This window comes from Pungitius pungitius, chromosome 6, assembly GCF_949316345.1.
Source record: "Pungitius pungitius chromosome 6, fPunPun2.1, whole genome shotgun sequence".
NCBI lineage: Eukaryota > Metazoa > Chordata > Actinopteri > Perciformes > Gasterosteidae > Pungitius > Pungitius pungitius.
The window spans coordinates 19,489,688-19,505,682 of record NC_084905.1 but is presented as its reverse complement, the minus strand read 5'-3'; the positions used below and the strand labels follow the sequence as shown (position 1 = coordinate 19,505,682).

Here is a 15,995-nt window from a genome sequence, read left to right as displayed (position 1 = left end):
ATGATTGCCTCAAAAAGTGCACGTTAATGAGATTCTGCTGAAACAATGCAGAGGCCAGAGTGAATGCAATATATGTTCTATCAAACCTCTCCCCATGTTGCTTGCTTGGCTGTTTGTGTGTGTGTGTGTGTGTGTGAAGAAGTAGAATGGCTTGATTTGCTTGTGCCGAGGAAACTCCCGTCTCCTCCCCCCCCCCCCCCCCCGAGACGACGCGCCTGTGTCACAGTGGTCCTTTAAAACCTGAGAAAAAGCGCGAAAGAAATGACACCGTCAAACAACTGCTTCTAACTCGGCAATAAGAAACTGTGATTGTGTAGGATTCGGAGTGGAAAAGAGAGGGAACCCCGCAAGATTTCTTCAAAAGTCTAGTATTTTTTTCTCTATTGTCCAAACGCTCTTTTCAAATGATCATTTACATACACATACAAATGTTGAGGGACAACATTTCTCAACCGTTGTGAGATGTCGTGACGTTCTGTAGCCAATCAGGAGCCTGGACCTGGGTGGTAAACATTAATTCCACGGAAATCAATAAAGTTCACGAATTGGGATCTTTTCGTGGAGATGATTCCACATTCGAGTCGAGAAAATTGTCAAATCTCCAGACTCGTCGCACTTCTGGTTGAGTCCAAATTGAAAGGAATAAAATAAAAGATGGAATGCCTCAGGGTGATTAAATAAAAGCTGGTTGTTCTGTTTTGTGTTTTAGTAAATGTTGACTGTTTGACTGCGCCGCTGACAGACTCGGGATCACAGCGGGTCGTCCGCGCCGGAGCGTCATAAATCAAACAAGACCGAATCTTTCAGATTAATAAGCCACACGTACCCCGCGGTTCCGTTGTCAACTCTGAAATCATCTTGAAGACTACAAGCAAGATCAAAACCAAAAAACTAAAATCTCCAGCACCAGAATGAAAATGCGGCCCTGGTGTGTAACCCTTTTTATTTAGCTGCCAATCGCTATGGTTACATGGCTACAAACAGCACCCCGAGAAGTCCGGTGTATTCCAGACATTGAACATTTGAATTATGGCCACTGTGACTGGACGGCCGTAGATGGAGTCCCAGGTGAATCGTGGGAAATGGGACGAGGCCGGGAGTGAATGCAGTGACCTTTTAATTACTGCAGTGAAACAGAGATTTCATGAGCAGCAGCTTTCAAAACGACAGTTCGGGAAGGGAGGAGGGTTTCCAGTGCTATCGCACATGTTGTATGGCATCAAACCACCAGGGTTACAATGATCGGTGTGTATGGATCAAAACACTGGACGCAATCATTGCTACATAAATGTTGTTTTCAATCATTTACTTACATTATTTAAATATTTTCAGCACAATTTAGCAGCCCCCCCCCCCCCCCCCGCCAGACACAAAATATGGCCGCCTTTGTGAGGTTTCCTGTAAGAACATGCTGAAAGGTCCAGGGGTTCTAAAAGGGTGAAGCCGGTAACACAGACATGACGTGGGCGCATTAGGGTTAATGGCGCTAGCCTTAAGAGACACAATGATGGAGAGGGAATCTTTTTAGTCCAACGGGCCGCCATGATCCAATGAGGCGTCAGACGCAAGCCATTAGCTTTCTGCATACTCAGATTTTCACTTGCCAGATACATGAGGTGTAGAAAGTTATCCGTTTTCTCCGAGTGGAAATGTCCCCTCAAAGAAAACAATGTTTCGAGAGGAGTGGGTTTTGCATTTAGGGGCTCTGATGGACAGCAGATGACAGACAGTTCCATCGTATCAGACAGTTTATTGTGTTGCAAAGCGGAGGATAAACTCAAGAGGGGAGGGCCTCGGATACACATTACGGGACTGTTCCATTCCAGTTATAATGTGTAAAATGTACATCAGCGTGTATTGACTGCATCACATAGTGAAATAGAATGGATTTCAGAGGCTCATTCACCATTCAGAGGCTGCGCGCCGTAGTTTGTGGCAGTTAAGAGCTCTAATGCACAAGATTAAAACAAAGTTGTGTACAAATGGCATGAAAATAAAATAAAAACATAGATTTAGGAAAATCTGCATCACCTTGTAGGGCTCTAACGTTGATTGGAGACGTTCTACCCTTAAATTCACTGATCGCATTTTCTGCATGGAACAACCGCACGCTGCATGGAGGAAAATATATATATATAGAGTGAAACTCGAGGTGTGCTCGTCTACGAGGGGTGAGAAGCTGGAGAGGAAATGAGATTAGACCTTTCGCAGCATGTAATCACTCAACGGATCGACATGGATTTGGCTGTCAACAACTTAGTGAAGCCACGGTGGAAGCTATAAAGTGATTGAAATCTCTCTTCCTCTCTGAATGGTGCGATGTGTTGGTGAGAAGGGGGGGAGGTGGGGGGGGGGGGGTGACCCCAAAACCGCTTGAAAATTGTGATTACTTTTCCAGTGAGCAGTACTCCCAATACAATTCCCTCTCCCTCCTTTACTGTCTGAAAAACAAAAGGATGGGATTTGATTCAGGGCCAGATTAGATTTGTGTGTGGGTGTGTGTGCGTGCGCTCACGCTTTCACGTGTGGCAAACATCTTTTACAAGGGGGCTCCGGTGTCGGGGAGCTATTGTCTGTGCGCCGGGGTTGACGGATGAGGAGCCCTCACAATGGATGATGCCCCGCAGATGAAAAGAAATAAATAAAAATGGAGCCATTGTTTCAGAGGCCACGAGCAGAATATCTGCCGGGGTCTGAGGCTAAAGCGCCGCTCGTAATGGCTCGTCTACAGTGGCGCACATTTGTTACACTTGTCTGAGGACCAGAATGACCAGAATGAAACCGCTGCTTGTGTTTGGTGTGAGAGCCGTACAGCGCGTGAATGGGACCCTTCAAGGAAGACAATCGACTTCTTAAATGGCCTTATTTGAAAGACTAGCTGCTAATATATATATATATATAAAAACAGAAACCTCCTTTTATGAAGTCTGGCTGTTATGAGTCTAAATTAAGCCGGAGTTTCACCTTCAGCCGCTGTCAAAAGGGAATGTGAGTTATTCATTGTATGTTGACGGGTGAAGAATGCTTTCACAGGTCTGTCTTACAAATTATACTCCAATGACTCTAAAGGTGATGGCACAAAAACAATGCCATTCCTCAAACCCGTCAGGCCTCCAGCCGTGCCTGTCATCCAGACTAATAGTTCTGATGCTCTTTTTTTTCCCCTCCATGAGATCTTAAACACCCTCACCGCTCAACGCCAACAGCACAATGCGCTGATTTAGATGGCATCCAAGGGCCCCTCAGCCACCCGTGATGCACTTAAGACTCATTTCTCCCAAACGACTCCGGCCGGGCCGACGCCTCCTATAGGGGATTGGCGTGTTTTTGTTTTCGAGCCTGTTTTCTAGGGTGGAACGATTCCTTTTAAAACACACAAGTCTTTGTCCAATTTCGGCGTTAAACTCTGATGTTTGGGTTATCTTCAAAAAAAAGGTTGGGATCGTCAAGGTTATCGCAGTACGTAGTTCTCAGATAAAACCAGCCTTATCAGGCCTCACCCTGCTTTAATGGGCTCAAAGGAATCCAATCGCAAGCAGTTGTCCCTGAAATCAGAGGCAGAATTTAACTATGACTGAGTTGGAAATGTTGATGAACGCTTTATTCTCCCAGGATTTACATCTGATGGGTTATGGAAAGGTACCCTCAACCTAATCAATACGTTCACCACTCTCCCGATAAGGAACAAAACACCAAATAGATGATCGTTTTCCGTACGTATCAGAGGTACGAAACATGTCCGAAACTCGAGCGCAAAGACTAAATGCCGTGCACGTCGCGCTTGACGAACCGAACGATCTCACCTTCCACTGATAACTTGACAGACCTGTAACGTTACTTCTACAAAAACCATGTTCATCCAAGAAGGAGCGTGCACCATGACACACTCACATTAACGATGAAGAGGAGTCCCCCTTCCGACCCACCCGTACGAGACGCGCCAGGCCTTCAACTAACGCACGTTCATGTTCATGCACGGTGTTTGGCTTCCTGAGTTGTGCAAAAATACAAAGGAAAACACTTTGCAGACGTTGTTGAATAGGTGCACATTCAAGTGTGATGTTTACGGAATGAGTGTCGCTGTAAGACGACTAATCCTGTATGATATCCTTAATACACTGCTTTGTTGTTTGAGCTCACTAATAATTACATTCTGCCTGCTCTTCAAGTGGAGGAATGGCCTTATTGTCCTCCAAACACAAATTTGTGTACAAAAAAAAATGTGACATGTACAACGTATAAGAAGGCAAATTGCACAGGATTATGCAGTGTAATTTGGGCCTCGGCGATAGATTAAGCCCCAGCCTTCAAAGACATTGTGTTATGTTCAAGGGTGAAAGTGACTTTGCCGAGGCATCGTGTGATAAGAGGCTAACTGTAGTTTAATGGGAGTGATAGTTCGCCCAAAGCAGTGTGTGAAAGCAGCACCGGAGCATCTGTTTGGGTTTTTTTTCTCAGGGAGAGAGACAGACTTGTTTTGTGGGAAAATGTAACCCACTGAATATGAAGTGTTGTTCAAATTACCACTGACCTAACTAGGTCTAATTGTTGTAATTAAGGCTCCCTGAAATTAAGGAGATATTTTTCCTAATGTCACCCTGATAGAAAGTCTTGTAGAATTAACGTGCACTAAACGACCTGATAACAGCAAATGAGTCGATAAGTGATGAGTTACAAGGCGGCTGTTTGGCCTCCGTCGTGTGTCTCCAACCACGTGTGTGTGTGTGTGTGTGTGTGTGTGTGAACCACGGAACCAATGAGCGATTTGATTTGACGAGATCGGCGCTTGCTCGCTGTTGATTGTGCTTATTCCTCCATCTTTGGCACCGTCACAAAGGCTGTCCTCTGGTCCGCTGCCACTGACTCACCATCCCCGTCGGTTTTTTTCGACAACTTTCCAACCCCACGGCTTCAAACCCGCCGCCATTAAAGCAGCTTTCACGCGAGGACGTCACGGCGCGCGACCACAATGGCCCGGCTGTAAAACCCATGCTGTGCCTCAATAATATACTTAGTACTATGACAGGATGTTATTAGTGTTGCATTTTGACAACGTATTGTGGGCGATGCTTTTGCAAAAGGTAAAAACTAGATGTCAGTAATGCCAGATCCATTTTGATGCACATTCGGTCGCTGCCTGCATGCCCATGTTACAATGCTTATTCAGGATCTTGGCAATTCAAAGCCCATTGAGGGTAGTTCTCCCCTCCAACCTCGCCAGGCTGCACTGCTTTCCCTTTTCTACTGCAGCAGGCGCTTCACATACAGTAGTAGCACAATAATACAAGTCAGAGTAAAGAGGCAATAATATATACATAGAAACACAAACACAACACCTTATAGTCACTTTAGGGGATTTTTTGTTTGTCTCGTCTCTATTTGAGAAGTTGTTCAAGTTGAAATACAAAAAAAAAAATGGTGTCACATTGGGACAATTGCTCGTTTAAAATAGTGCTTTTGTGAAGCAATATTGGGGGAACGGCCTCTGCTTTGCAAACCACGACTCGCGCCCCGTCTTCGCCCAGTGAGAGGAGACAAAAGTGAAGAGAGTCCGGCTGTTGTTTTGACCAGGAAACCGCAAAGAAGTGCAAAGAGCTCGTTCAGGATCGTAATAAGTTCCCGGCGCCACGAAAGCATATTCAGCTGAAAAGGTCAGAAGGATACGCACGCTGCGCGATGGTGGTAAATCAGAGGCTTTTAGCGGCCGGGCCGCTGCTACAAAGGCCACGACAGGTGGAGCACGGGAGGACGGATGGGTGGTGCTGTGGCAACGCTCGGGACGCTTTAACAAACGGCAGCGTTATTGATTGGGGTGTTAATCCGACCCAACAGCAGATTGAAAAGGGGGATCAGAGCTTAAAGACGTTGTGATATGAAGTTCCACACAATTAGTACAATTTAGAGTTTCAGGGGAAACATTTTTTGTGTTTAAATATGAATTAAATTTCATTTATACTCTGTCATATTTCATGGGGCATTGATTGTAATTCCCACATAACCATGTGTTTAAGGTACTTGTACTCTAATTGCTTTGTTGGTGACGTTTTTAAAACCTTAAAAACCTTAAAATCTTCTTAGCTCTGATCTTAAACTTTAAAGTAGTAATACTCAAGTGTAGAATCACATTGTTTAGGTACAAATCCCCCACGCAAAAGATACGTGAGAGAAAGTACTCATTACGCAGGATAACCCATTTCAAAACAATTAAACCAATAATTGGATTGTAATTGATACAACAACAATGTCTTCATCTCTTCAATGTTGTAGTTGTTTAAGTTAACCTCATTTTAATTACTTTCTATTCTGCTGGGTTGCTTCAATCTATAACAATATATCTTGACTTATTTCTTGATTAAATTCTGTGTTGCTAAACAGAACGCGCAAAGGGACTACAATCAAATAAATGTGGTGTAAACAGTATGAATTGCACTGTATCTCTGAAAGGTCGTCAATATGTAGCAGAATATGGAAAAAAACTCAAGCTGAAGCATCTAAAAAAAAATAATGTACTTAAGTTGAATATATGACTAAATGTACTAGTCCCTCTCCTCCTCTACTACTTAACTAAAGCGTCTGAATACTGCTCCCACAATTGGATGCTTGCACTTATTTTAACAGCAACTTATGAAAAGGCAGCATGTCAGCATATCAATAGGAACATTAACCCTGTCGCACCCAGGAGCAGAATATGTGCGTCCTTGCCTCCTGTCTTGCAGGAAGCGAGATTCGTTCCCTGTTGCTGACGTGGAAAGAATAAAGTGCATCTGAGCTTCCTTTCTAAACCGCTGTGAGAGGAGAAGGCGAGGTTCTGTCCGTGGTGCTGAGCGCAATAAGAAGCAGGCCGGTGGCTGGACCTCTCCGTGGTCCTGGAATCGTACGGCGCAGCTGAAAAGGTATAGAATGTGTCCATGTTGCACCACCCTGGATGAAATGCGTGATATCGGGCTGTAGAAATGCGACTTAATACATCTTGAATCAAGAGAAACAAGAGAGATGATATTTATTTCTGGTTCTGGGGAGAACAAAAGCAATTCATCTCATTTGAATTTCAATGTAAGAGTCAAAAAACTTTTCCGATAAGACACTTTCGGCACCTGCGAACAACAAAGAAAAAAAGAAATAAACCTCCCCCTCATAAAAACAAACCTTTGAGCCTCCATTGACACATCACATCCATCTTTACTGTTGAAATATACCAGCTCACCTAGAGGGTGTATTTGCCTTCCTCAGCCTTTTTGTGATATAGATATATAGACATTATGAACAACTGTGCTAAGAAATATATCCAGTGTGGCCATCTGTTAGAGCAAGTGCATATTGTTCTTTGAATACATTACTGCTTATTTATTTCAAAAACATATATTATTGATCTATTTCAATCAGATATTATTTGTTTCAATCAAGAGTGCATCAAAAACACCAAAATGGTATGTGGTAGGAGCACAGGAAGCATGTTGTGACACGTGTCCATTTGAGGACAGGATTGATGCTCATTAAAAAGGCGGAGCTTATCAATAAAGATGAATTGCTACAATGACAGCGGGTTAGAATGCACAACCACTTACCTGCTGAACAACAGAGGAAAACGATTCCATCAGGACGAGCAAATGGTTATTTAATCATCTCATCGCGGAACCATTAACTTTTTATAGAGTCAAGAGTGACTGACATCGCACACCTAGTATGGCTAAAGATTAAGGACAAGCATGCGTGCCGCTACGGGGGAACACAGCAGAAACAAATGAATTATTGATGGGATGCTTTCAAAGCCCTGTGACGTCACCAGGTATCCGTTGTTTCCCCCTTTTCTTGTTTGCACCTCTTATCAAGGACAACAGGGAAGGAGATGACGGGGATAAAGACCACAGACTTAGTCTCTCTCTTTACCTTCAAGTTCAAGTTTTTTTTTTTAAATAAATGATATCATCCATTCAAATAGTGTATTTGTGAAAGTGCTAGGAATGAGATACGGCAGAAAAGTACTCCTTTAAGTGGAGAGATGGAGTAATGTTTACCTGAGCCAAGAACACATTTGCTCTCACACTGTCAGTTTCCTTTATTCATGTCGCGGAAGCCATGTGCGTGCTCTCACTTCAATTTGAGCAACTTTAACGTCATATCCTTAAGGAGATATAATGTCAAGCAGATTTCAGGATAAGGGCAGCTAAGTTCGTATCTGGTTGGATATAGTGTGCTGATCTGGAAAAGATGAAGCCCAAGTCCACCCCCCCCCCCCCCCACCCCCCCTTTAAGGAATGGTCTGGGAAACATCTCTTAGACACAGAGAAAACCCCCTGTATTCATAGCAGGGGGGGCCGTGGCCATGCGTGAACTGATGCTGATGACATTCACATGTAGCTGTGACGCCTCAGTGGTTTTAAGCTCTGAGGGTACGTGCAGAGAAGCTCGAGGATGCAGCAGAGGCTCATTTTAACCACACGACGGCTTTGGTGGAATTTTCTCTGTTGTGGGTTGTGAGTGAAGCGATGAGCGTGTTTGATGATGTAGGTTATGTAATTTGGATTTCAATGCCCGAGTTACTCTTAATGTCGAAAGGGCAAACACTTATTATTACTAACTTCATTTTCTTTAAAGGCAAATAACTTGAGGATATATTTTTGTGAATACATTTCAGTTCTATGCGTGGAGGCTGGTTCTGTATGTGGAGAGAGAAGCTACAAAAAGGGTCCTTCACACAGGGCCGAGGTCGTGCTTTGAGTCATTTGCGTCTTGAAGCCTCACTACTTGGTAGTGTTTCACGTGGCGTCAGACCAGACAAAAACGTAGAAAAATCGAATTCCATTGAAACTATTCAATTATTTGCATTTATTCAACCAAGAACCCTAAAGGGTTACTCAATGTGAACAGACCAAATACAACAGTGGTTCATATGGTTCTTGTTTGCAGAGTCTCTTGTTAACACCAAGTACCTGAGAGGATTCTCTTTTATTTTAAAGTGGACTATATCGAGAGATGAATTCTATTTCCAGCCTCCTGTTCAATTCCGTCTCACCTCAAATTATAACGGGTGACTGAATTCTTGTTCCACATGTGAAATAGTTATCACCCCTGGTCACGTGAAACCAACTAATAATAACGAACCGTGGGCCTCCAGTGGATGAGCAGCCAGCGGCAGTAAGGAATCCATCCCATTTTCTGTCCTCTCACACAATTCAGCTAATCAAAGAACACCATTGGCCGTGATTAGAAACGCGTCCCGACCCTGAGCTTTCACACGGCCTGAATGGATGGCAGGCTACTTAAGGGGCTCCAGTGATGCTGAATTCAATGTTTTAGGACATCAATCTGATCCTCTCATACTTTGGCGTCACATCAAAGACAGCTAAATGAGAACGGTGGACCGGACAAGATGGTAGTTTGCTCAAATGAAATATTTACTCTTTGTGCTTTTAAAGCCCCCAACAATCTCTGACGGATTGTGCATGACACCCCATTTAAAATCACAGGAGATAGACAAGAAATCAGATATTAAATATGCATGGCCTGGTGTGTGTTTGTATCTGAAGCCCACAGTGCCATCAGGCTCTCAAAAGAGGAACTGCTACCTTCTCACAGAGCAATCTCTCTGCATTCCCCCCCCCCCCCGATCGCACACACCTGAATGTCATTTACATTTCTACATGCCTGCAGCTTGTCGTTGCAACATGTGCATGATTCACATGCAATACGAGCACTATTTCGTTTCTAATTCCCCTTTACCCGTGCGCCCGCGCAAACGTCTGTGTGCGCGCGCGCGCACTAACAGGCTGCGACTCGGGATGCGCACATCTTTAAGGGTATAAGTCCGGCTAACAAAACGCGCTGTCCAAACACAATGAAAAGACCGCGCGCGCACGGTCGTCAAACGGATTTGGGCAAACGCGGCACGTGAGCGCGCGCTCACTCTTGAGCAGGACACCGGGCAGGGTGCGTTCCGCCGATCCTCCCCCGTCCCTCCCCTCGGCGGGCAGATCGCCTGCGCCTCTGACGACAGCCAGTCGCACGGCGTGGTGAGCGCGAGGCTGTGGAGAAACCGCGTCAAGGAGCGAGGACTGCGCGCCTGCATCGGAGACCGTGTGCGTGGGAGTTGTCGCCCCCCCCCCCCCCCTTCTCTCTCTCTCTCTCTCTCTCTCTTTCTCTCACATACTCTCTGTGTCTCTGTATCTCTGTCTCATCACCTGGCATTTCCATCGCTCCTTTTTCCTCCACACTCGTTTGGACGCGAGTCCGGTTGCCCGCCAGGTCCCGTTGCCGAGGGAGGAGCGCCCGGTGAGCGCGTTTGTGCGTGCGTGTGGGCTGCGCGCTGTTTTTTTTTTCTTTCTTTTTTTTTCCTCAACTCCAGCTGTCTGCCGAGAAAACCGCCGCACTGCCGTAGTGGAGGAACTCCCCGGCAATCCGCGACAAATTTGAGTGCTTTTTCTCTACCCCGCGTTCGCTTTGACGCGGTGTCTGAAGGCGATGGACTCGAGGCTGCGCGTGTCGGTTTGATTGTTTCGGTGGCCGGGAGTCGCCGTCGGGGACGAAATAATGCGAGAGGATGCTCGGAAGCAGTGAAGGAAACAGCAGGTGAGTGTCCCAAATGTTCTCAGTGCGTGTGTGTTGTCATGTCGCTCCAGTTGGATCACGGGCCGAGCTTTAAGCGAAGGGCGATCTCTCTCTGGGATACTTAAGAACGTCCTTCGCACGTACGAGAAGCTGCAAAACTCCTCGGATCTCGTTTCCGATGTCAAATCAGCTGAGGTGTCCCTTTGAGTCCGCTTTGATTGGGGACGAATGGGTTTGACAGGACAGAAGCACAACTAGGACTTGCGTGCGTGCGCGTGTGTGTGTGTGTGTGTGTTTAGGCGCGTCCTCTGCAGGTAAAAAACAAAACACACCATCTAATACCCGCACATTCAAGATGGATCCATAGATGTGTTTTCCGTGCACAATTTTCACACGTCTAATCTGCTGTGTCCGCTCATTTCTTGGTGAGTGTGTGTGTGTGTGTGTGTGTGCGCGCGCGCGCGCGTGTCTGGTAGGAAGACGGCTTGAGCCATTAATCAAATGTAATTGTACGGAAAACGTATGTGTGTGAAAGAGAAGATGTGGAGTTTGTGTGTGTGTGTGTGTGTGTGCGCGCGCGCACGTGTCTGGTAGGAAGACGGCTTGAGCCATTAATCAAATGTAATTGTACGGAAAACGTATGTGTGTGAAAGAGAAGATGTGGAGTTTGTGTGTGTGTGTGTGTGTGGGGGGGGGGGGGGATTGGGAGGTGAATTGCAAAATGTTATCTCGATCTAGCCTTTATTTGGCCACATATAGGCTGTATTGAGTAACGGCTCTTATTGTGTTGGAAAGTGTGAGGTAGTCGTGATCCTCCCCATGTGCCATTTTATTCGTCTGCAAAAGATGGCAATCTGTGAGATGGGCAGCAGAGCGGGTTCCTACTGCAAAAGGAGTCGTGCATTTCATCGATCCTCACAGAACGACTTTGGACATTTTAGTTTGGGGGGGTGGTCCAGCAAGTGATGGGATCTATATATAGCTGCGACTGCACAGGACATGGGGTGAAACCCGTGTGTGGGTGCGTGCGTTTGCGGGCCACACGCCGTCTGCTGTTTGTTATTCAAGGCAGCGTTCGTGGAGAATAATATGATTTGCCCCTGAAATGTACCCTCCCCCCCCCACCCTCCCTCCCCGCTCCCTCCCTCCTCCAACACCCCCCCCCCCCACCCCCTTTATTTTCCAACCACTGCCTCTTATTGTTATGACACACCAAAAGAGTTGCTGCGGAGTATCAGAAGAGTGTGTGATGCTGTGCCCGCGGACATTCATAAAGCGCTGGATCTCTATTGGTTATAAATAGCCGGAGGGAGCGGACAGACAGATAGAACAGGAGCAGCCTCCGGTAGCTCGAGCAGCAGCAGCAGCACAGCCTCTACCCCGGCTTTATCTGGCCTCCACATCCGAGATGATATATAGAGCTGATGCACTTTGAGGTATCGGACGGATGCTGGGGGGGCAAAGGGTGTGGCACAGGAGGCTTCACACGGGGCATTGTAGCCAATCCCACCCAGAGAGGTATTCACTCCTCGTTTTTCATAGTCTTCCCTTCGCTAAGAGCCTCTTTAAGGCACTCCACAGTGACTTCTGTTGGAAATATTCCATGTTGTTGTTCTTTTAACTTCACGTATTTCTGTCGGGCCTTACCCATCTTATGATCGGGAGGCTGCTGACTCAATCATGGCTGCGTTGCAAAAAAAAAAAGCCCGCGGTGGCGGCCGGGTTGTTTGATCCGCTTGGTGCAGACTGTACCGGCTGCCTTCATTAAACAAATTTGCAGCCGTTGACCTTGGCTGCGAGTGCTGTCAGTAGGATTCACCTCTGCCCCGCAGTAGGCTACAGGACGCGGTAGAAAAGACCCCCCCCCCCTCCCCCCGTACCATCTTCCACATTACGCTGCTGTGGACCCATTGATCAATGTTTGCAATAAACTACACCTCCACACAGTGGCCAAAATAATACAGAGTATCGGATATCACAGTAAAATCACGCCCCTCGTAACATCATTATATTTCTAGGGAACACGGTCACATCTGGGCATGTTTTGTGAATTCAATCACACGCAGAAAGAATGGAAGCAAACCAATGTTAACGATTTTTCATAACCCCCGTGAGAGAAATCCCCCCTTTCCACGGATCCGTGGGGCCGGAAGAGCGTTTGAGCGGGGGCAGGCGTGGACGCGATGGACCGACCACGAGGCCTCACAGACCTTAACCCTCACAAACGCACCAAATGACCAATGCCGTCCGCCGGCGGGGGTCGGGAAGGGGGGGGGGGGGGGGGCGGGGATAATGCCGCCTCGTGACGTGTGAGCGCGTCTCCTGGAGACACTCACCCTGGGTGTGAACCCGACACCTACTGCATCGACAAGGTGTCTATTAGCTCCCAGCGGTGAGGCCGCGATGCCCACGTGACTCCACACCCCGACGGTCGCTGGGAGCCTTTTCGACCCCTCGGAGGCACTTTTGTTGTCCTGCGTGCGATCCGGGCCGCCTGTCCCGCTGGGTGCGAACGCCCCGGATACGACGACGACGCCCGTGGCTGGGCGGTGTGTTGACAAAAAGCCTTCCGGTGGGACCGGAGTAGCTGTTTGCAGGCCGCTGTTGGTCTTGTTGGGTGGATTCAGACATGTGAGGGGAACAGAGAAGCAGCTTTCAAGTGTATCGTTGGGGTCTGTGTCAGTAACAAAGGGGGCAGATCCGGTACGGACGATTTGGCATATTCACGTTCGTTGAACTGCCATCTTTTTGTTTTACAAATCTATGAGGCAGCTTGATTTAAGGCTGATATTGCTTTACACAAAGGGTAATGGTTCCACTCACTTGCAAACAGCGGGGCACGAAGCTTGTCCGTTAAACGCGATCGGGCCAACACCCAAAGCCTTCATCTGGAGGCCCCCCTGCCGTGAAAGTCTTGTACAAGTATTTTGCGCCAATTCAAAAATATGTAATTTTTCCCACACACATTTTAAAGAGGAAGCATGACATTGTAATAATGTCCAACAAAATGTGGACAGTTCTAAGTCCTTTTTTTTGCTGTCTCTGAAGTGTTTCCTCTCCTTATAACGGTTGTTCGTGACCAAACATCTGAAGGTCTCACGCTGTCGGCTCAAAACAAATCATGCTGCTTCAACAAAGCTGTGTTGAATATCTATTAATGTAGCCTTGGTTCCTACAGTGAATACTGCACAGTAACACACATTTGGGCATGCAGCCAATGCTTTGCCCTCCATTTTACCTTCATCGGAGTGATAGTGGCTTTTCATTGCGTGATTTCTGGAATCTAATTTGTTCAACTGGGATGGCGTTGCCCTGAATCTCATGGTGGTGGACACATTAACATAATTAATGTGAATCGCAATCAAGAAGTTCCACAAAATCTGGGATTCTGCAGTCACCGTATTAATGCTACCGGTCGCAATGCTCCAAAAATAAGAATAGTACACTCCTGTACGCTCGATGCTATGTGATAACATCCACAATTCACTGTGACTTGGCATTTATTATTAGTGGCTGTTTAATCAAAGCAATCTGAAGTTTGAAACCATCTGAAGGGACTAATCAAGATTGCATGAAGAGCCTTGATAAAGGCCTGTTTAATGAATGTCATGCATTTCTATTAACCTGTACCATTCACTTTTAAAGGAGCCATGTAACCTCATACAGGTGCACCTAATCCTGATCAGCTTCACAGTGTTGTGAAAAATGTCTTTGGAGAGTTTCAGCCAAAGGGGCCTCGAGAGAGCAATTTCACCTTTTATGCTTGTGTAAAAAAAAAAATCCAAAGTGCCTGCAAAGAAAAGCTGGATTACCACATGTTTTCAAACGGCAACAGCGAGCAGGAATGAATCCTTGGCCCGCGTGTACTGTGCTGTGAGCCTCGACCCTCCTCAGTCTTCACCTAAACACGGGATTTTCACTCCAACATTGCTTCACCGTGGATTTATCTCCAGCTTTCAATAAAATGATCATCTAGACCACGCACAATTCAAAATATGCAACCTCTGCGTCAATGCCAATGTTGGATTAACCTCCTGACGCGAACCGCCTCGACGGCGTCGGTGGTGCCGACGGTTTGGCCCAAGGGTTTGGGGAGGTGTTGGAATGCTTTTTTGGAAAGTTCTCCCCCCCCCAACCCACTAGAGGGGACATTTGTATTCTCTGCATATGCAGTCCCTATAGGGACGAGTCAGTGCCTATGCTGACGCCCTTGTTGCCAGGCAGACTTAAATTAAGACGCCCATCTTTCAGACGATTGTACGATGCACGTTACTCAGGTAATTGGGCACGGAGGCAAATGAAAAGGCATTTTCTGCCTTTAGACTGGCAGCTCGAGAGAAGGAACTGCTGAGGCATCAACAATGAGGGACTTCTTTTCAACGTACAGTAAGAATCCACTATTTTTACGATGCAACTGTCCCCAATTAATATTCACGGACGCAACTGGAAACCCATTTGGTGGAGCGACAGAAGCTCCACTTACGCGGCCACACTCCAACGGAGCCAACGATATCCTCCACGAGTGTCGAGAAGATTAGTGTTGCCGCCCCACCTGCCTGATTTCGATGGCTGTTAGAACACCTCGTCGAGATCCCGAGTTCACCGAGTCTAGTGTTTACGCGGCACACGAGCACTCTCGGCTCTCAGCACCTCTGTGCGTGGCAGTCCGAACCAAGGATCTACTCAGAGGGGAAAGTTGTCGCGTACGTGGGATCCGCTGAAGGTTTTCCTGTTTCGGCACTCAGAAAGCGCCATTAACAGTCGCTAATTCCATTAGCATTCACTATGACCATGGACCCCCCCCCCCCTCCATTGTTCTGCCACGGTATAAAGAGGCTACCCTCTGTGATACATGAACTAAAGTGTTCTCCGATCATTCAAACATTTTAATGTGCTTCAAGCCCATTATGCTCTCCTTTTGGTCAGATATGTGTAGGTGCTTTTCATCCATCGGGGCGTCTGCACCTATTCATCATGTGATGCAAGACAGCAGGGGCCTTTTGCTTTGAGGCATAAAAGAGGCAAAGGCTTTCAATTCCCTAAAAGCTCACTCCCTCCACCTCGTTGGTGCTCTTCCCCCCTCGCTCGCACTCTCTCTTGTTTAACTCCCCGAGAAGCCCCCCCACCCCCCGTCCGTCCGTCCGTCCTTTCCGTCTCTCCGTGTGTTTCTTTCTGTCTCTTCTCTCTCTCTCTCTCTCTCTCTTTTTTTTCTCTCCCTCCCTCGGTTCTTTCACCCACTCACTGTCACCACGCAGAGGGAGCGAAAGGGAAGGGATTGACAGCGCGTTGTAACAAAGAACCGCTAATGCCGTCGATTGGAGGAGAGCTAAAGTGCACGGAGGAAACAAGGGGTCCGATTTCAGGCTATCGACCCGGCTGGGTGGCACACGAGGAGACGTTGTTTGCTAGACACGAGGCAGCAGCAGCAGTAATCTCACCTGCAGAGAGAG

At 46.9% G+C, this 15,995-nt stretch overlaps 1 protein-coding gene across 2 annotated transcripts in view; it reads left to right on the top strand.

Moving 5' to 3' along the window:
- lingo1a (leucine rich repeat and Ig domain containing 1a) overlaps positions 1-15,995 on the top strand; it is a 76,156-nt gene that overhangs the window by 45,301 nt on the left and 14,860 nt on the right. Inside the window, exon 1 of one of the 2 annotated variants that reach the window (XM_037452351.2) lies at positions 9,799-10,566. The exons of the other annotated variant lie outside the window; for it this stretch is intronic. The gene's annotated coding sequence lies outside the window, so the exon portion shown is untranslated. Of the gene's footprint in view, positions 1-9,798; positions 10,567-15,995 lie in introns of those variants that run through there. 2 annotated transcript variants of the gene reach the window in all.